The 22,308-nt window shown below is 36.6% G+C and overlaps 1 pseudogene; it reads left to right on the forward strand.

The window, feature by feature from the left end:
- LOC129024150 (elongation factor 1-alpha 1-like) overlaps positions 1 to 22,308 on the forward strand; it is a 182,066-nt pseudogene that overhangs the window by 82,958 nt on the left and 76,800 nt on the right.

Here is a 22,308-nt window from a genome sequence, read left to right on the forward strand (position 1 = left end):
TTGTTCTTATCAATTTTTGAGAGCATATGTCTTAGTTCCAGGTGCTATAACAAAGTACCAAAGGTGGCTTATAAACAAGATAAATTTGTTTCTCAGAGTTCTGGAGGCTAGAAGTCTGAAATAAGGGTACCAGCATGATTGGGTTCTGGCAAAGGCCATCTTCCAGGTTTTGGCCAGCTGATTTCTCCTTTTCTCCTCACATGACAGAAAGTAAGTGAGAGAGCTCTCTGGGGACACTTTTATAAGTGCACTGAATTCCGTTCATTACAGCTCCACCCTCATGACCTGTTTACCTCCCAAAGGCCCTGTAAAAGGGGAAAATTGATGGAGTCTACCTTATAAGATTATAATACAGAGTTAAAAGTTATAATGTATAAAAAGCACTAAGAATAGTACATGGAACAAAATGAGTGTATAATAAATATCAAGTTTTATTGTTAGCAGTAGTAGTATTGGTACTACTATTCCATCACATTGGACTACTATCATATTGGGGGTTAGGATCTCAACATATAATTTTTGGGAGGGCACATGTATTCAGTCTATAACAGTGTGGTACTGAAAATCTCTGCCTATAATTTTGGTTTGTCTATTTCTCCTTGCAATTCTATGAGGTTTTTTTTTTCAATTATCTGGTAATTATAAAACAGATTTATTTATATTTAGTATTATAAGTGCAGACATCAAAGAGAATATTTAAATTTTTGGTAAAAAGCTCTATGAGTTTTTGTTCCTTGTATTTTGAAGCTCTGTTATTAGGTGCACAAGCATTTACTGTTGTTATAACCTCCTGCTAAATTGACTCCTTTATCATTAGGACATGATCTTGTTTATACCTGGTAGTATTATTTACTCTGAAATCCACTTTGTCTGATATTAATAGAGCCATTCAGCATTTTTTGTTTGTGTTACCATGGTATATATTATCCCATCCTTTTACTTTTAATCTATTTATGCCTTTTATATTCAAGTGTGTTTCTTATAAGTAGCATATCATTGGATCATGCTTTTTTCTCCAATCTGATAATATCTGCCTATAAATTGATGTGTTTAGACCAGGATCCCCAACACCCAGCCCATGGCCTGTTAAGAACCGGGCCTCACAGCAGGAGGTGAGCAGCCAATGGGTAAGCATTACTGCCTGAGCTCCACCTCCTGTGAGATCAGTGGCAGCATTAGGTTCTCACAGGAGTAGGAACCCTATTGTGAACTGTGTGTGCGAGTGATCCAGGTTACACACTCCTTATGAGAATCTAATGCCTGATGATCTGAGGTGGAACAGGTTCATCCTGAAACCATTCCCTCCCCACCTCCCATCCATGGAAATATTGTCCTTCACGAAACCAGTCTCTGGTGCCAAAAATGTTGAGCACCACTGGTTTAGACCATTTACATTTCATGTTATTATTGATATAATTAGATATAAAGCTTTCATCTTGCCACTTTTTTCTATTTGTCCCACCTGTTATTTCTTCCACTTTTCCTCTTTCTCTGTTTTCTTTTAGATTAATTTACTATTTTTAATTATTCATTTTATCTCCTATATGGCCTGTTAGCTATAATGCTTTGTTTTTGTTTTATTTTTAGTGGTTGCATTAGGGTTTATTTTATATATATATATATATATATATTTCACATAACACAGTCTACCTTCAAGTTATATTATGCCACTTCATGAATAGTTTAAGAAACTTAAATATTCCCATATCTGCCTGCCTAGGCTTAATGAGATTGTTTTAATATATTTTACTCTTATACATGTTGTCAATATCAAATTATATTATAAATATTTTTGATAAATATCAATTATACTTTAAATGAATTTAACTAATAAGAAGAGAATCTTATGTAGTTGCCCAAATCATTACTATTTCTAGTGCTCTTCATTGCATTGTGTAGAACCATATTTTCATTTGGTATTGTTTTCCTTCTGTATAGAGAATTTCTATTAACATTTCTCACAGTGTGAGTCTTGATGATGAATTCTTTAAGCTTTTGTGTGTTTGAAAACTTTTTAATTTTACCTTCATTAAAACTTTTTTTTAAACATTTAAAAAACAAAGCTAGGCATGGTGGTGAGTACCTTTAGTACCACCTACTTTGGAAGCCGAGACAGGACTGCTTGAGCCCAGGGGTTTGAGGCTATCCTGGGCAACAGAGTGAGACCTCATGTCTGAAAGTAAATAAATAAATACATTAAATATTTTTAAAACATATTTTCTGGTACATGAAAGATTATGCTTCACTGCCTCCTCAATTACACAGTTTCTGATGATAAATCTAATGTTTCTGATGATAAATGTAACCTCACCCTTATCTTTGATCTTCTGTATATAATGTCTTTTTTTCTTTTTGTCTCCTTTAAAGATTTTCTCTTTATTTTAGTTTTTGAGAAATTTACGATATGCCTTGGTATAATTTTCTTTATTTTTTGTGTTTGAAACTTGTTGAACTTTTTTGGGTGTTTGGGTTTATAATTTTCATCAAATTTGGAAAATATTTGGCTATTATTTCTTCAGAATGCTTTTTGCCTTCCACCTTGGTGACTCCAATTATATGTATTTGAGTTATCTGGAATTTGTTGCAGAGGTCAGTGATTTTTAGTGATTTTTTTTTGTCTATTTGAATCTTTGTATTTGATTTTGGATAGTTTTTATTGTTATATCTTCAAGTTCACTGACCTTTTTCTTCATAATGTCTAATCTGCTGTACATTTCATCCAGTGTATTTTTGTACCAGATGTTGCAGTTATCTCTAGAAGTTTGATTTATTAGTTTTTATATCTTTCTTGTCTCTAAGTCACTTTTTGAACATATAGAATTCATTTATGATAACTGTTTCAATATTCTTGTCTTCTAATTGTAATATCTGTGTCAGTTTTCAGCCAGTTTTGATTGGTTGCATGTTCTCATTATGGATTATATTTTGCTGCTTCTTTCCATGTCTGATAAGTTTTGATTTGGTGTCAGACTTGGTGAATTTTAACTTGTTGGTGCAGGATAGTTTCATATTCCCATAAACATTTTTAACTATATTCTATGATACAGTTAACTGGAAATAGTTTAATCCTTCTTGGTCTTACTTCCAAAATTTGTTGGGGAGGACCAAAGCCATGATTAGTCTAAGGCTAATTATTCCCCACTACTGGGGCAATGCCCTTCTGAGTAGTCTACCTATGAAATATGAGGAATGCCAGTCTAGCTGGTGTGATCAGGTATTATCTGTGACCCTGTGAGAATGATGTTGGATATTGTTCCCTCTAATCTTTTCATGTGTGTGTGTGTATATATATATATATATATATATATTTTTTTTTTTTTCCTCTCCTTGAATAGTTTTTTTCACATACATGTACTGATCAGTAGTCTGCTGAATATTCCAGCAGAACCTACTGTGGATCTCTGGTGTTTTCTCTCTGTGTAGTTTTCTCCTGTTCAGTACTGTCTCCTACAAACTCAAGCTGCCCTGGTCTCGCTAGTTCCACGTTCTGAACTCAGGTTGTCTCCCAGGCTCAGACAGAGAGATTTTCCCCTCTCTATATCATAGCCTGGAAAGTCCTTCAAGCCATTAAGCTAGTGCAATCCTTGGGCTCACTTTGCCCACTTCCTGTCTTTTAGGGATCACTCTCATTTGCTGTCTGATGTCAAGTATCTTAAAAACTTAATATACATCTCATATATATTTTGTCTGGATATCTGGTTGTTTTAAACAGGAAGGTAAATCTGGTTCTTTTTACTCCAGCTTGGCTAATGGTTAAAATTCTGGTGTACACTTCTAACACAGTACAAACATATTCCTGGTTCAGATGGTCAAAAAGATGGCCAATGTTTTTCCAGTCTCTAAATCTAGAATTTCATACCTCTCACCTTGTGTCACACACACACACCTTGTGTCTATTCTAATAATACAAATTAAAATACTATTAATGTGAAGAGAAGCTCTTCCTAACAACATGAACCTGGAAAATTTTAAATTTGTTCCAGATACACTGGAAAATTATTATAATTTGCATGACAACTCAGCAGTTGGATATGTGTAGAAAATAAAGTCAGCTGAACATTTCTTGAAGGCCCTAATATTCTTAAATGCAGACCAAATTTTTGCAAGGGCCACAGAAATCAAGACAGACCAACTAGTTCTATTAAGATCGGGAGAATAAGAATTTCATTTCAAACTGTAGTAGTGACTAACTTAATGTTTCTCAGAGTGTCTTTTTCATTTGAGACTTGTGAACAAAACAGCAGAGGTTGGCATTATGTTTAAATAGCAATCTACAATGTTGTAAATGGACCACAAGAATTCTACTGTTTTGAAGTTTTAATTGTAATTTGCATTTTTAATGAGGTTTGACCTCATGTAGGCTTACCTCTTTGGTTAGAACCTACTTAGTACTATAAATCTGATAATTTGGAGTAATTTTCTGAGATATGTTTATATCACAAACACACATACAATTATAAAATGAACAATTTTTTGCTAAGGTTGTTACAGTTGTTATAAAGCTAGGACTTACCCATGTTTGTAATGTTGGAAAGTTTTATTTCTGCTTTTGTCTAGTGTTTCCAGTGTCTGAAGGGGATAGTTCTTGTTCATTTAAGGGCTGATGTGTTCTGACTTCTGAATACAAGGCCATCCATAGGAGTTTGTGTTTTATATTGACTTTTCACAAAATCTACAATTTTTTGTGATGAAGAGAATGTACTGAGACCCTCTAGCTTCTCTACATGATAGGAATGGTTATTCATTGTATACAAGGAAAAAAAAAATCCAACACTCTATGGTGCTACTTGTCTCTAGAGTCAAAAAGGAACTATCATCTGTGGAATTATTACCATTTTAATGACAGACAACAGCAAAATATTCTGAGTTTCAAAAATATTGTAAAGTTGTGTCTTCAATGCCAAAACCACAGTTGAAAAGTGAAAAGTAAATTTCTTTTAAAAATATTAATTTGACTCATTTTCAATGAATTGATGATATATTTTGTCATCAAATAGCACTAGCTCATCCATTTTATTTTTAGGAGTAACAATACCAAAATGTTCAATGAGTTTTCTTGAATTCTAATCACCACTAACACTGTGAACAAGATGCAGGCTGGCTTTTCAGATATGGTAACAGTCAATCATTCACATTATCTGGCTTAAGTTTTCATTATTTTTAGAGCTTTCTTTGTGTAATTCCATCTCAAGAAATAATTTTATCCATAGCAGCTGAAGTCTTATTTGAAGCAGAAGGCTACAAGTAAAAACAAACAAAATATTGCTTTTAGAAATTTAGGGAATGTATCAATGAAGCTTTATAAATAGATTAGTTCCTCAAATCATCTTAAATGGGCAAGTATCTCTTCATTGACAATTAACATGGTTGTTTAAACAATATAATGATGGATCAATTTTACTAAAATTCTTGCAAAATTAGTATCTGGCTATCTTGCATTTTGCACATTTCCATCAAGTAAGAATGTAACACTTTAAGGTGGCAAATAAGTTCAAACCAATTCTCAAGGAAATAAGTTGAGGCTCAGATATTCAAATTAAGCAGAAACTTTTGTGATTAATTATATAGATATTAACCTTCATTTCTCTATGCTCGGATTTCTGAGTCTGAAATGCATCTTTCTCCTCCCAAGGTCTAGTTGTAACCAATTTTTCCACCACTATCTATCTCCTAGTGATTGGCAACAGAATTTCTTTGATCCAATCTGACACTTTTCCCCCTGTGCCATTGCCATTGCTCTCTCCAATTTCTTCACTCATGCATATGTGACACCCTTCAAGGTCCAGCTCAAGCCTATCTTTTTCTATAAACGTTTTCCCAATCTTTTTAACCCTTTGTTATTCCAGGTGTGATTGGTGGATTAGCATAGCAATACCACCAGGGAGTTTGTTAGAAACGCAGAATCCTGGGCCCCACCCCATATCTACAGATCAGAACCTGCATTTTCACAAAATTCCAAGGTTTTTGCATGTAAATTAGCATTTAAGAATTTTTCTGCATCCCATAGTGATCTCTCATTTATTTCAGATTTCCACAGTAGTTATTGGCTACATAGGTTTTTGACATTATCAGAATGTTAGGCCAGGAGCGGTGACTCACACCTATAATCACAGCACTTTGGGAGGCCGGGGCAGGTGGATCATTTGAGGATAGGAGTTCAAGACCAGCTTGGCCAACATGGTGAGAACTTGCCTCTACTAAAAATACAAAATTAGCCAAGTGTGGTGGCATGCACCTGTAATCACAGCTTCTGGGGAGGCTGAGGTAGGAGAATTGCTTGAACCTGGGAGTTTGAGGTTGCAGTGAGCTGAGATCACGCCACTTCACTCCAGCCTGGTGATAGAGACTCTGTCTCCGAAAAAAAAAAAAAAAAAAAAAAAGAAAAGGAAGAAAGAAAGAATATTCATCTAATTAGTTTTTCATGGGTGTCTTATCTCTTTATGTAGAATAAAAGCTTCTTGAAGGCAGCCACCAGATTCTATCCTTTTATAACCCAGATGGAACCTAACACTTTATATCCCATGCTGTGTTTTATTTTCTTTTATTTTTAGTTGACATGTAATAATTATACATATTTATGTATACAATGTGTAATGATTATTTAAATAATAGTATACAATGAGTAATGACCAAATCAGGGTAATTAACATACACATCACCTCAAGCATTTATTATTTCTTTGTGTTGGGAAAATTCAAAATCCTCTTTTTTAGCTTTTGGAACATACACAATAAATAATAGTTAACCATATTCACCCTACAGTGCTGCAGAACATCAGAACTCATTCCTCCTATCTAGCTGTAATATGTGTCAATTAGCCAGTTTCTCCCTATCCTTCCCTCTCTCCTGCCCTTTCCAGCCTCTAATACTCACAATTGTACTCCTTTCTTCTAGTGTTTTGATTCAGTGTTTCAACTTTCCCTTAAGTCTAGTGGTTAACATTTTCTTTTCAGATGAGAGGAGTACAAATCATATTGCTCAGCTCAATACCTGACACATAGTGAGTAGCGAAATAAATAGTTGCTAAATGAATAAATTATCGAAATTTATTTTTGGCAAGAAAAACCTAGTCTTCACTTTACATTCAGTGGTGCCTCTTCCCAGTCATGTTCTTGGGAGAACAGTCCATAATGAGAGTACTAACGCAGTCATCAGCCTATAAGGCTTCTGGGGACATTTACTTGAGTTCTAATTGGGCTATTAAAACATTACTAATCATGTTCCTAGAATAGCTTTTGAATCTTCAGGGTCATTAAGCCTAACGGCAATCTTTTGCCCTTCACTGTAAGTCAGTATACTAAGATTTGTTTAGCTGCTAACTCGTCTCACTAATATAGTGGTTAAAAACAGGGGCTGTAGCATCAGACTGCAAGGGTTTTCTTTCTGGACCTATCTTTCCTACCTATATGACCTAAGGCATATTACTTTACTTCTTTGTGTCTCAGTTTCTGTGCCAAAATGGTAGAGATAATAGTATTTTTTACTTTATAGAGTTGATATAAAGATTAAATTAGCTAATATGCATAAAGTGTTCAGGAGAGTGCTTGGCACATATTAAGTCCTAAAGAAATGGTAGCCCCTTTTATTTAAAAAACAAGCAAAACATGGAGCCAGGAAATCTGTATTTCTGAAATGCCATTTTAGAGTTTCAATCACTTGTATGTAGGTAGTGTGGAATCACTTTAGGTAGGTTCCTATTCTGTTCTCTTTTTCTGACTCAGTGTTTAATTTGTGTTTCCTAGTGGGGATGGCTTCCAGCACCGTAGAACTTCAATACCTGCTATAAGGATATGTGTTTCTATTCATGTTTCTATTGTCCGATCCCTAGGTACAGGTACAATATTAAAACTGAGTGCTGACTCATCCCAGAAAAGACAGCAGACTCTCTCCCTGTTCAGGTATGACTGACTCAGTCAATTCAATTTAAATGACCTTCCAATAAAGGACTGAGTAAGCAGATGGGAATTGGGTTACTTCCAGAATGCTTAAGACCTTGATCTTTGTCACACCACTAAATGAAACAAATGCCAAAGCTGAGATTCTCTTTAAATGATGTAAATGATACCAAGATAATTTCATAATAGTAAATAATGAGGCTTTATAATTGAGTATAATATAAATGGTATATTGCCAAGCAGTGAACATATGTATTACAGCATTGCAGGTTAAATATTTTCTAAAATTCTGTTGGAGACTTATGAAAATGGTTTCTTTTCATCTACAATAGAGCAATTTTTAGAATGCTGTTGATTGTGTAACTGTCTAAAAATGTAAAATTATCGCATACTCAGTTAATCAAACAGTACAATTGATTCTTTATCACATTATATTCAAAGCTGGAAACACTGGGGCTTCACACCCTTAAGCAGCCAGCCTTGGGGTTTTGCAGCCTTAGGGTGAGTTTAATTAAAGTTAAGGGAGAAACCCAATTAAACACTGAGAAGAGCTGGCATCTTTGTTGCACTCTAAAGACAAAAATACCATTTAGAATAAGATGATGCTGTAATCTCAGTATAAATGCCATTGTCTACTTCAGCAATTTTGATGGCCCAGGTGTTCTCAGCACTTTGAAGAGCAGCTAGCTTATGAGCTTTCAATTCATAACTACATTGAATAATTTCCATCTGCTTTAAATCTTCTCTGATAGGAAGTGCTTAGAAAGGAGACTGCATAAATATAAAAAGTGGCTGTGCTTTAAGTCCTAGAATACACTTACATTAACGTGTGTGTCTCCAAAGAGCAATTAGAGTCAAATTCTATTTGAGTAGGTTTGGAAAGCAGAGGGTTAACATTTTCTATCATTGCTACATATAAAAGTGATGTAAGTAAATGGATAAAGGGATTCAGCTTCATGCAATGAAGAAATTCATGTCGTATTTACATTTCAGTAACTTGATGCAGTGCCATTACAGTTCTTCATCACTATTGTGTAGTACCGCCTACTGGGAAAATGGTAGAGCAGAAAAATATGCTGCTCTACAGCTTGTCAATCAATCAAAAAACCATAGAAAGAAGCGACTACAAGCATTATTGCAAATGCAGTCCTGGCAAGCTGTGAGGGATGGGAGAGACAAAGCAGTCAATGACAAACAAAAATTGAAAGCTGATAAAATGTGATGTATTGGTATTTTTCTCATCTTCATCTCACTTCCTTGCAAGTATTAATTGCAACGTAGAAGAAGAATATGGAGAGTGCATTACAGAAAGTCAGGGCTGTTGCTCTAGTTGGTGACAAGCAAGTCAGCTTTCTGGGTAATGTAGTACAACAGTGTGGTACTCTTTGCACTTTGGTGTGCTCCCTGATGGAGCCTTCAAGCTAGTAAGGTCAGTTGATTTCACCTATGAGAAGTCTTGTGAATGTTTCTTTAGCAGTATATAGCAGATATTTATGCAGACCATTTATGAAAAACACATACAAATTCCTTACCATCAAGTGCTGTTATTTTAATAGCCTTTTGAATTCTCAGATTAATGTGTAATAAATCTTAGCAATGGAGAAAATGGTTCTATGGTTAGTTTAGTACAAGAAGTTGCCCCATGTTTGGAAAATGTCAGCAAACCCCACTCATGATTATAACCAATCCTGTAACATTGTGGTGATATTTTAAAGTGATCTTGCAAGTGGCTGAATATCATAGCTCAATTATATGCAAGGGTAGCTGATAAAGTATTTAGAGTTTTTGAAAAAGAAGACATAATTATAAACAATTTCTGGGTTAGGTGATGTGGTATAGAAGAAAACATAGTAGTGGTGGTTCAGGAACTCTAGATTTTAGTCTATCTCCAAATTTATGGATGGATTGGAAAAGTTCCTCAATTCCCTGGACCTCAGTTTTCTATAGGTATGAATCAGAGCAATGGACAAAATAATTTCTAAACTCCCTTTCAGTTCTAAATATTCAGGAATTCTCTTAATCAAAGCCAGCTTATAATGAGGCTGCAAGTTAGGTGTTAACAAAATGTCTGAAAAGTGACCATTAAATATACAGAGGGAGGCCAGAAATGGAAGAATTAAAATTTGTTCTATCCTGTTTATATTGCAGTAGGAGAAATAAATTCTGAGTTTGTCATTATCCCACTATTTGTTTGTAAACATGATGCATCTTAATAGTTAGCCCAGTGACTCAGGAGGCACTGCCTGTCTAGTTTTCTACAAGTGACTACCACCCACATTTAATGTGTCACCAAGTCTCAGTGATCCTCCAGTTTCCTTGACTATTTTTCTGTTGTCTTTCCCACCCACATATATCAGTGACTGAATATTGGCTAAATTTTTAGTTATTATCAGCAAAATACATACATATATGAATAAACTTGTTTTCAACTGCCAGTTTTAAACCCAAGTATCTGGATTCAGGTTGGAGGAATGAGAGGGAGAGAAAGTATCAGTTGTCAGGAGCCAACAGAATCACTCAGTACTGACTAATGTACTAGACAAGAGTACTAACTACAATAAACTAACACTGGCCCAGGCCTGGTGAATTGCAGATCTTAGTCGCAACATTGCGAATACATAATGTTTGCATATGGCTTTCATGTGTATCAAGACAGTTAAGAAGAAATTTAGAACACAAACTCTACACTGCTTTCTGACAATACATACAAAACTTACATCACATCATAAATTACTCAAATTCAGAGCTTAACATAATACAAAACCTACACCTCCAGAATGCATTTGATTTTAATAATTTCCCAGCACGAAGAAAGGCAAACATAAAAATGAACATAATCAACTAGTCAGGAAAGAGATTTGCAGCTTCAAAGCATAGGGTGGCAGAAAATACAAATGTTCTTTGCACATAGGTCCATGAGACCTGTGGTGCCATTCCAAGAGTAGGATACTTACTCTATGCTTGGCTTTATCATAAGGCCTCAATAAGTCATTTAGCCTTTCAATTCTTAGGTTTACAGACCTAGTTGGCTTATTCATTTTGAAGAAATGATTGTGTATCTTTGTTTAAAATTTACTATGTGGCACTGAGTTTTTACTTAAATCTTTGAAAGAAAAAAGCCTAAAAGTACGCAAGAAAGTTGGCACCTACAAAAGTATCTGGAAATGAGTCAGGTTGAAAATAAAATGCTGAGTTTACTAGGTAACTGAATGAATTATCTCTAATGTTTGATGCAAAATAAGCATTCAGAAGAAAGAGGATATAGAAAAGTGAATGGATTCAATTGCCTTCTCCCAAGATGCAAATGAGACTATCCATGGGAATTGCTCAGTACCTAGAGTCATGGAATGAGCTTTCCAAGATTTTCTTTTGTTCTCAATGTAAGAGAACAACCAAAGGACTTTCTATATTCTGATTAAGAAAGGAAAAGGGAAGAGCATATTGAAAGGAAACATTTGGTATAGAAAGCCAATTTCTTCTCCAAAAAAAATATGGTAAAGGATGAGGGTGGGAGACGTGTAGTAGGAAGAGTGCCAACGTGCTGCTTCAAAACTAATTAGATATGCAAATGAACTTGATATGGTTTGGATTTGTGTCACTGCCCAAATCTCATGTCAAATTGGAAGAGGGGCCTGTGGGAGGTGATTGGATCATGGAGACGGAGTTCCCCCTTGCTGTTCTCAGGATAGTGACTGAGTTCTTATGAGATCTGATGGTTTAAAAGTGTGTGGCATGCCCCGCTTCTCTCTCTCTCTCTCTTTCTCTCTCTCTCTCCTGTTCTTCCACGGTAAAGATGTGCTTGCTTCCCCTTTTCCTTTTGGCATTATTGTAAGTTTCCTGAGGCCTCCCAACCATGCTTCCTATACAGCCTACAGAACTGTAAGTTAATGAAGCCTCTTTTCTTCATAAATTACCCAGTATTAGGTAGTTCTTTATATCAGTATGAAAATGGGCTAACACAGAACTCAATTAGGATTCCTTGTATGATAAGCTGCAAACTAAATATAAACTTTTGATGCTTCTATAAAATGAACAAAGAAGAATGAAGATATATACAAATTGAAGAACAGTGAAATTTGTGCCTGGAATTATCATGTATAAGAGACAGCTGTATTCGGGCTTAAAATACAGACTTTTTGTACTTTTCATCACAATTCCTGTAAAAGACATAGAAAAAAACTCAAAGAAATTTTCCCACTGCCCCTAAATATTAATGTATTGTAAAGATAGTGGCAGAGGCTGGCACCAAAACTTCTCGTCAAAATTCATTCATTCAACAGATATTTTGGGGGTATATGATACATACTAGATATTCTTCTAGGCATTTGAAATATGTCAGAAAGCAAAACAGACAATAATCCCTGTTCTGGGGTAGGAAGAAGGGAGAAGATAATAGACAATAAGTAATATGTAAGTTATATAGTATGTCAGAAGATGATAATAACACTGGGAAAAAGAAAAATAGAGTGCAATAAGAGCTATATATACTGTGGATGTTAATTGCAAATAGGGTGATTCAAGTAGGCGTCATTGAAAAAGTGATATTTGATCAAAGACTTGAAGGGAATTGGGTAGCAAGAAGATGGTCATCTAATGAAAACACTGCATTATGAAGGCTGTAATGTAGAAATATACCCGATAGATTTTACGAATAGCAGGAGATCAGTGCAGCTGGAGAAGGGTGACTGAGGGAGAGAGTGGCAGGTGGTAAGGATAGAGAGGTAAAGAGTGGCAAGTTTATATAAGATCTTGTAAGTCATAATAAGGACTTTGATTTTTATACTAAGCAAAATGGAGAGCCATTAGAGGGTTTTGGGCAGATGTCTTTTAAAAGATCACTTTAGCTTCTGTATAAGAATAGACTGTAGTGGACAAAAGAGTAGAATCAGAGAAAGAGGTTTGGACAATATTTCAGTTACTCAGGTGAGAGGTGATGATGGCTTGGAACAGGGAAGCAAAAGGAGAGATAGAAGAAGTTTTCAGATCTTGAATATATTGTAAAGATAGATCAGATGAGAGATTGGGTGTAAGCTATGAGAGAAAAAAATAAGTCAGGGATAACTCCATGTTTCAGGGCCTAAGCCACTAGAAGAATGGAGTTTTCATTTTCTAAGAGAGAGAAGACTGAAAGGAGCAGATTTGCTGAGGAAGGTAGGAAGTTTCATTTTCGACATTATTATGTTTTGAAATGCCTATTAGGTTTCAAGTGGAGGTGTGAGTAGGCAGTTGTAGGGAAGTCAGCATAGAAGTCTGTACAGAAACCAGTACACTAATCTGAAGAAAGGACTGACAAAACTACAACTTTGAAAGTGAAAAACATAGAGATGGCATTTAAATCCATGAGAACAGAGGAGTCCACCTAAGGAGTGAGCAAAGATAGAGAAGGAAAAAGTAGAAACCAAGTTTCAGAGACTCCAACATTAGGAGGCTAGGGAGAAGAGGAGGGATTAACAACAGATACTGAAGACTACCCAGTCAGGTAGGAGGGAAATCAGGAAAGTGTGGTATCCTGAAAACCAATCAAAGAAAATCTATTAAGTGTACCAGATGATGTTGGTTAGGGCATCTCAGCCTTAGCATTATTAACACTTTGAGCTAGATAATTCTTTGTTTGGTGATTAGGTGGAGGAGGTGCTGTCCTATGTATGGCATTGAAGGAGTTTTAGCAGCATCTTTGGACTCTACTTTCTTGATGCCAGTAGGGTTTGCCTCTCCAAGTAGGATTTGCCTCCCTGCCAATTTTTGTCAACCAAAAGTGTCTCCAGACATTGTTAAATGATATCTAGTGAGTAAAATCACCACAGTTTGAGAACTGCTGTGTTGTATTAAGTAAACTGAAGACTGGGAATTCAGTACTGAAATTAATGACATGGAAGTCATTGATGACCTTGAAACAGCAGTTTCAATGGAGTAGCAGGGTTTAAGAGAATTGGAGGAGAGAAATTGGAAACAGTAGTGTATAAACAACTCTTCAAATAGTTTTACTGAAAAGGAGAGCAAATAAATGAACCATTAATTAGCGGGGGAAATGAGGACTAAAATTTTTTGTTGCTGTTGTTTTAATGATGGGAGAAATAATGGCATGTGTGTTTACTGATGGAATAATCTAGGAGAGAGGAAACAATTAATGATGTAAAAGAGAACTGTTGGAAAGACACCCTTGAGTAATGGAGATGGGATAGTATCTGCTACACAAAAGGAAGGATGAGCTTTAGATAGCAACATGGATATTTTATCTGAGGTAGCAAGTAGGAAGATAAAGAATGTAGTTGTAGATATTGCTAGGTGGGTAGATATGGTTTTGGTGGGATCTGTAGAAATTGTTTTTCTGATTGCTTCAACTTTCTCAAAGATGAAGAAGCGAAAATATTAGCTCTCATGGTAATGAAGAATGAAGTTTGGGAGTTGAAGAGTAAGAGAAAAATGAAATACTCATCTAAGAGAATGGGACAATTAAATCATTTGCAAATTTTACAGTGATTTCCAGGTATTACTAAATGTATACTTTATATTTATGGCCATGAATTTAAAGTGAGCTATTTAGTGTGATTGCGTATGTTTCTTTAGCCAAATTCAACTGCAAAAGTGCAGACACAGAATAAACAGACAATTGAGGTATTAGTCTGCTCAGACTTGCCGTAACAAAATACCACAGACCAGTAACTTTAAACAGCAGAAATTTATTTTTTTTCACAGTCCTGGAGGCTGGAAGACTCAGATCAAGGTTTGGCAGGATTTGGTTTTGGTGAGGGCTCCCTTCCTGGCTTGTAGATATCCACTCTGTCCTCACATGGCCTTTTCTCTGAGTGAGATCTGTCTCTCTCTCTCTTCCTCTTCTTATAAGGCCACCAGTTTTACTGAATTGGGGCCATAACTTTATGACCTCATTTTAACCTTAATTAACTCCAAAGACCCTGTCTCCAAATACAGTCACACTGGGGTTGGGGCTTTAACATATGAATTTGGGAAGAAACACAATTCAGTCCATAGCAGTTGAATGTAGGTGGAGTTATACTTTGCCAAAAGAGGATAAGGGTATGAGAGGGGACAGGGAATATTACCCTATATTATATGAAAGTCAATGATTATATTGACTGATCATGAATTTAAGACAGATAAGGGGAGAGGAATTCAAGGGAGTGGGGAATAAAACAAATATAGATGGATCAATGGATTGGAAAGATTCAGTTCAAAGATTATTGAAGCCCTGGTATTTTAGGGCATGAGATTTGAAAAATAGAATATGATGGTTGCAAAAATAGGAAGGTGAAACTGAGATTCTGGAGGCATGGTAGTCTTTGGCAATGACAAGTTTTGGGTTATCACCTTGCAGTAGATGCTATAATGTATTGCCCCAGACTTTCATTTGGGATGAGGGCCTTCATTTCCCTAGCTACTGGGAGTATTTTCTGCTGAAAGCGCAAATAACTGAGTCTCTTCCTGGGCATTGCCCTCCTTCGAAGGCAGCTACTTTGGCCAATTTTATGCCTCTACATCGAGGCAGCCCACATCCAATGATTGGTCAGTTTAGAAGTATGAGGGATCATCTCAGTTCCAGAGATCCTTGTGGAATTAGAGGAAGCCTTTGTTGCTTCTTCTTTGCAATTGAAATTATTTCTTTGCCGCTTCTTTCACTCCTTCATAGGTATTGTTTCAGAGAGCCCTCAATAAATTTTTGTATGCAAATATCCATTTTAGGGTGTGTTTCACAGAGAACCTGACTTAAAATATTTGGTGCTAGGTGTGCTCTGAGGAAGGGATCTTTAAAATGGAATGTTGGAGTTGGATCACTCATCAGCTGTCTGGAAATGAGAACACTGTCACTGATGGTAGGTGGAATATGGATAACCTTCAGTATGTAATAGCAATGCAATTGCTAAAATTCTTAGGGTGGAAGGGAGCGCAATGGCAGTGGCTATATCTCAGGGGGTTGAGAGGTTCAGGACAAATAGTAATGATAAGTAATGATAAGGGAAATTGACAATGGCTGGCTATTGCTGAGTATTTAGATGCATTGGAAAAACAATGAAAAGCTGAGGGTGATTAATCACCAATTTAAGGTGAAGTGCGAAAGTAAGAGGACCTTGGAAACATTTAAAAATACTTTCACTTTCTGCGACCAGAGAATCAGGCCCAGGACTTAATTATAAGGGCAGTGCAGGTCCAGAGAAGGATTATGTTCCCACTTCTGTCAATTTTATTACACCAAGGAAAAGGCCCCGATTGAGAAGGAGAGAAGGTCTGAAATGTGGAATAGAGATATTTGGTTGATACCCTTGAATTCTACAACCCATAAATGAACCTTGAAAACATTATACTAAGTGGAAGAAGCCAGACACACACAAAAACACATGTAATATTGTCCAGTCTTTATTCACAGAAATAGGGAGGTGATAGTTAAGGGTGTGAGTTTTTTTATAATTGATAAAGATATTCAAATTAGACTTTGGTGACAGTAGCACAAATCTGTGATTATGCATACTAAAAAATTGAGCTTTGCATTTTAAATGGGTAAATTGTGTGGTATGTGAATTATATCTTAATAAAGATGTTTTTAAAAATTTTGAATTCTCTGATTTTTCTGAATACTCTCGGCTGGCAGATATAATCTACAATCTACTCCTCCCTGTTAAAGGCTACTACTATCATCTTGCTTGAAAATAATGTAGATGCCTCTCTTACAAGAAAACCTGTGCCTCCTCACATTTTATTCTCAGCTCCCCTCCTGGCCACTAAACCAATACTTAGAGCCATGTCACACATAACCTAGAGGGGAAAGTGTTTGATATGGTAAGGTAGGAAAAGGACTAGGCCAGAGAGATTAAGAACTGAGCCAATATGTACCAGCAGCATCTGAGACAGTATATATGAGACTGGATTCTGAAGGTGATGGATCAAATGGGATTGGGGTAAGAAAACATATAGTTAAATAAGTGAGAATTTATCAATATGGATGCATTCTTTTGCAATACATATTTTAAACACCCTGGCAATGTCCCTAGATGATAGTGCTAATATGCTGCTAGGATGACACTTGGGAGTTTGAATGAAGTGATGGCCCAAAGTAAATGAAGTAGAAACTTCAGAACTGCCATGGAAGACAGTGGAAGAAGGGATCAAAATGCTTAGTGAAATGGGCATAATAGAATGGATTTATTATGTGTGACCAGAAAATGCACCAGTGTCTATGTTCCTCCAGTAAGGTCTGGAAGACAGTCCATTTACAAAAGTGATAAGGAATGTGTTGTTGAGACAGGTGCTATCGTCATTGAGAAGTACAGGGGTGGCCATCCTCTTGAGGCAAGGTCTAATGGTAAGAGATGTGACTACAGAACTCAGTCCCCTAAAAACAATAGGGGATTATGGGATCTTGAAATAATAGAGGCTAGGTTGTTGTGCTTAGTCATTAGAAGCAAAGTGGGCACAATTATAACAAGAGGAAGGGTTGGAGTGGTAGCCAGGGGACCTGATCCAGAGAGTTCTGCAGAGATGGTTAATGGAGCACTATGTTCCTAGAGGTGCGATAGATGGACAGACAAAAATGAGAGCACCAGTTGATTCTCTTTGTCATTGTCTTAGATTGAGTTCCCTAGAAGCAGAATCTGTCACAAGAATTAAGTGCTTCATTGAGGCTCTCAATGGAGAATAGCAGTGGCTATATTTCAGGAGTTTGAGATAAAGGCACTACAGACGTCTTTGTCTCAGGAGAAGTCTATAGGGAAATGAGTGAATCAGGCTAGGGCAGGGAAAGTTACTGGGAGAAAAATAATGTGGTTTCAGTTGGAACCTAGCTTTATCTTGCTCCCACAGGAAGCTCTGGAGTATGAATTGAGCAGTCTTCTGGGACAGGCTTGTAAGAGTAGATTATGCACATTTCTTCCCGACTCTGTGTTTAGTAGTATCAGACTCGTAGAATGACATGAGACTTAATGGGAGAATTTACACCACAGGAATTAAGGAAAACTACTGTGATATTGTGATATAATAAGGTATACATTTTTGGTGTCTGTCCCATACCCAACCCTGTCCTGGCACAGAGCTCCTAAGACTTTTATAATTTCCTGAGTCGTAGCAGCATCTGACACAGAGCTCCTAAATCCCTTGGAACTTTTGGGGTGATAAGAGCGTCTTTTGTTCTAATGAGGCAACTTTTTGTGGGCTCCTGGATAGCCTCAGGATGGGAGCTGGTTGCCAGGGGAACCATCCATGTGATTAGAGGGTCAGAACTTCAGCCTCACTCCCTGACTTCCAGGGAGGGAAGAGGGCTGAAAATTGAGTTGGTCATCAGTGGCCGATGATGTAATCAATTATGCCTGTGTAATGAAGACTCTATAAAGCCCAAAATGACAGAGTTTGGGAAATTCCAGATAGCTGAACATGTGGAGGTTCCTGGAGAGTGGCATGCCTGGAGAGGGCATAGAAATACTAAGTCCCTTCTCCTATACCTCACCTATGCATCTCTTCTATTTGACTGTTCATCTGCATCCTTTGTATCAATCCTTATAATAAATGATTAAACATAAAGTGTTTATCTAAGCCCTGTGAGCCACTCTAACAAATTAATCAAACCCCCAAAAGGGGTCATGGGAACCCCAATTTAAAGCCTGTTGGTGACAGGTACAGGTCACAACCTGGGACTTGTGATTGGCACCTTAGGTGAGGGGCAGTCTTATGGGACTGAGTCCTTAGCTTGTGGTATCTGACATTACCTCCATGTCAATAGTGTCATAATTGAATTGGATTATAGGACACCCAGCTAATATCTGCTACAGAACTGCCTGATGTGTGGGAAAACTCCCTGCACATCTGGTGTTAGAAGTGCTGTGTTGAGTGAACGGAGAGTGAGAGTAGGAAAACAAACAATTACAAATCAGGACTTTTTGTTTTAAGTGTCAGTTTACCAGAACACTACTGCAGGAAATTCACCATAGAATAAGTCTGGCCTTGAGGGGAGCTATGAATCAGTTGGTCACTTCGTCATTAGCTGCAGGATGCCATCTGAGTTGGTGGCAGGGGGTGCACATCTTTTTGGGTGAGGAAACTCCTTTCCTAAGATAATTCTTCAGAAAAGGGAGCTGGTCTGAGCAGTTAGTAGCCAGTAATCACAGCAACGAGAGGATGGCAAAGGGGATCTGAGTGGGCCACTAACAGCAACTACTACAGCTATCTCCTATTTGGAAGGAGAGGCAGGTTGAATAAGCTCACAAAAGTCCTTCAAGTGAAATCAGAAAAAGTGATCCACATAGTGGTGGGAGAAAATTTATGAAGGTCAGGTGTCCCTTCCCACAAAGATAGGAAGGTGAAAACCTAACACAATAAGTCATACATAGACAGACACCTCTCGTGCATCACTTCAAATCCTCTCAGCTCCACCTCTCATGCCAGCACCTACCAGAGTGACCAGTTCACACATGAATAGGTGCTCTCAGTTTCTTAAAGGTGTGTAGCCTGACAGTGCCCTGCCTTGGGCCAGCACCTTGAACCTTGTGCTTCCTACTCCAGAGCTTCTCTGATGCTGAAGCATGAAGTAACCATTGAAACCTGTTCATACTTAAGCTTGCACAACCCAATTGTATGAAAGAATCGATGCCTGGTACACCAACTCCTGACTCGTGAAGGACGAGCATTTATCCCTTTCTCTTTTTTGTTAGATGATTCTGAGATGCATTTCATAAGGCTCCTTGGAGGGTCTCTTCAAGATCAAGCACTTGCCATGTAATGTTAGGAAACACGCTGTCAAATTTTCAAACATTTTTCCAACACTCAAACTGCAAGGTAATGGGTACTCTATTCAGGCAGTTGAAAAGGGGAAACAAAGGAAATGCTTCCCTGAACATGGGGCATGGTGAGGGTTTTAAGAGAAAACAGACAAAAGCAGCAGAGCACAGCTAAGTTGTTTTTCTTTGTGATGTTGCCCATTTCAGGCCATTTAGTCCTAGTCTCAGAAGTGTTGACTGAATGAAGGGACTGAGAGAGAGTGAGTTAGTCGCTCTGGAGGAGAGCACAGGGGTCAGCTTATATTCAGAGCAGAGAATTTTCTATTTCTCTGCATCACTTTGTATGGGCTCTCCCTCCTTCCCTGTTTTTCTCTCTTTGTCCCCAAGTTCCTGCCCTCTGAGAATAAACTACCTCCACAAGTCTTTGTCTCAATCTCAGCCTCTGCTTATAGGGAAAATTCATGCTAAGGCAAGGGGTGATAGTAATCCATTTCTACTCTACGTTTAAAAAATTCAGATACATCAGTGTTACATCCTCCCTCAGATATCCAGCAATCAACCAAGATGGTTACATTTTAACTGCCCTATGTATTAAATAAACAATTCTAATTAATCAATTCACTATCAGAGTTAAAATAGTGTAGTTTGCTGTGTCATATTAAAATAGAAACTGTCATTTATGAAACTACTTCTTAATTATTGCATGAATTCTGTTTTAATATGATAGATTCTTATCTCTCATTTTTCTGCTTTTATAGAGGTTGTATGGAGGAATTCAATTTTTAAATCCTTTGAGCTTCTGAGTTGAAAAGAGAAAGATGGAAGATATTTTTATTACTATTTTGACGGATTCAGGAAAAAATAAAACAAATAAGTTAAAACAAACAAATATACCCTCCGAAATACTACCAGCTAAGAATATCTAACGTGAAGAAGATATCTGTTGCCTCTTGCTACTGAAATATGCATTCACTTCTTTCTTCTTTATTACTTATTTGATTCTTTAGTTGATGTGGGAGAGAGGATGTAGACAATATTGAAAAAATACCTGCAGCATTAGTTAAAACAACACTCTTACAAATATCTTGATGATAAAGATTACTGTTTCACTCTATCAACTTGTAGTTGTCATCACTTCAATCAAATTGCATCAGTAGAACATCCCATTTGGCAGTCCTAAAAACAAGTACAGGGTAAATGTCTTTTGGAAGTATGAGGAGGAGATGGATTAAGGAAATGGCTTTAGGGCTTTGCTTACATGTAGAAAAGAATATCATTTCCAGCTTGCTTGGTGTTCCTGATCCTACATAAGAATAAAAACTAGTGATGCTAATGGTTGAATTAGCAGCACAATTAGCAAATACCCTTAGACCAAATCCACAGTTGTTGAAAGCTTTTTCTACAAAAAAAATGTCATTTTCAATTTTCACCTGATTTTATTTTTGCCCTTTAAAAGCCTTTTCAACTATTGCTAATTATTTAATGAATGAGACAGGGCTTGCGATTGTTTCTGTAGCATTGGCAATATTAATTTTCCTGTCAGAAAATCTGTCCAAACATCTTTTGTTTAATAAATGGTGCTTACTTATTAATAAAAAGTAGATTTTTTCTTTTATTAGTTCTTTTGATGTTTTGTTTCAATTAAAATGGTGCTATTTGTCAGCAGAGGTTTAGTTTTCTGTGGCAGCCTGACAGAAGCTGGTTAGTTCTTTCCACCGCTGTTAGTGTAGCACGATGCCTCTAGAGTCAGACAGACCTGGGCTCCAAACCTAACCCTGCCACTTCCCAGTGAATAGTTTTGACCCAATGACCTCTCAAGGCTTCATTTTTCTCGTTCATAAATGCTAATGATATTAGTAATTATTTCAGAAAGTACTAATATCACTAATCATAGTGTTAAGCACTAATATTGTCAGGCATGTACTAAGAGCTTATAGCAGTCATATCTATTTTTATTAACATATGATTCAGCCTCCTGCTTTTTCAATGAAAGCATAATTCTACAACAATTTCCTTACACAATCTATACTGAACTGTTGAATGTTATGCTATTATTTTAAAATAAAGTGAAGGCATTAGTTTATATTATTTTAACAACAACTATGGAACATCTACAATGAGCTAGGTGCTGGGGCTACAGCAAGGAAGCTCTAAATGAACTATTAAAAAATAATATAAAACTTGATAATATAACAAATTATTATTGAATTATATAGCTTATTTTATTTATAAAATATTTATTTCTAATGACATAGAAATGCATACATCTATTCATATTTACTTAGAAAATTGGTAAAATCCTTAAAATTGCAAAAATGAAAATGTAAATCACCTCTAGTCTTTCTACTCATACATGTGTGTATACACACATACATACATACAATATATGTGTATATAATATGTGCAATTAATATCTTGTACACCTTTCTAGTCTTTTCCACTTTACATGTATTCAATGTTTATTTTTGTTAATTGTGAGCATATCATGCATACTGTTTGGTAAACTATTATTTTTATTTGAAATATATGATGAGAGAGGGCTGCGTGCAGTAGCTCATGCCTATAATACTAGCACTTTGGGAGGCTGAGGTGGGAGGATTACTTGAGCCCAGGAGTTCAAGACCAGCCTGGCCAACAAAGCAAGCAAGGCTCCATCTATACAGACACATGCCTGTAGCCCCAACTACCTGGGAGGC

The sequence above is a fragment of the Pongo pygmaeus genome, chromosome X, assembly GCF_028885625.2.
Source record: "Pongo pygmaeus isolate AG05252 chromosome X, NHGRI_mPonPyg2-v2.0_pri, whole genome shotgun sequence".
In the NCBI taxonomy this organism is placed as follows: Eukaryota; Metazoa; Chordata; class Mammalia; order Primates; family Hominidae; genus Pongo; species Pongo pygmaeus.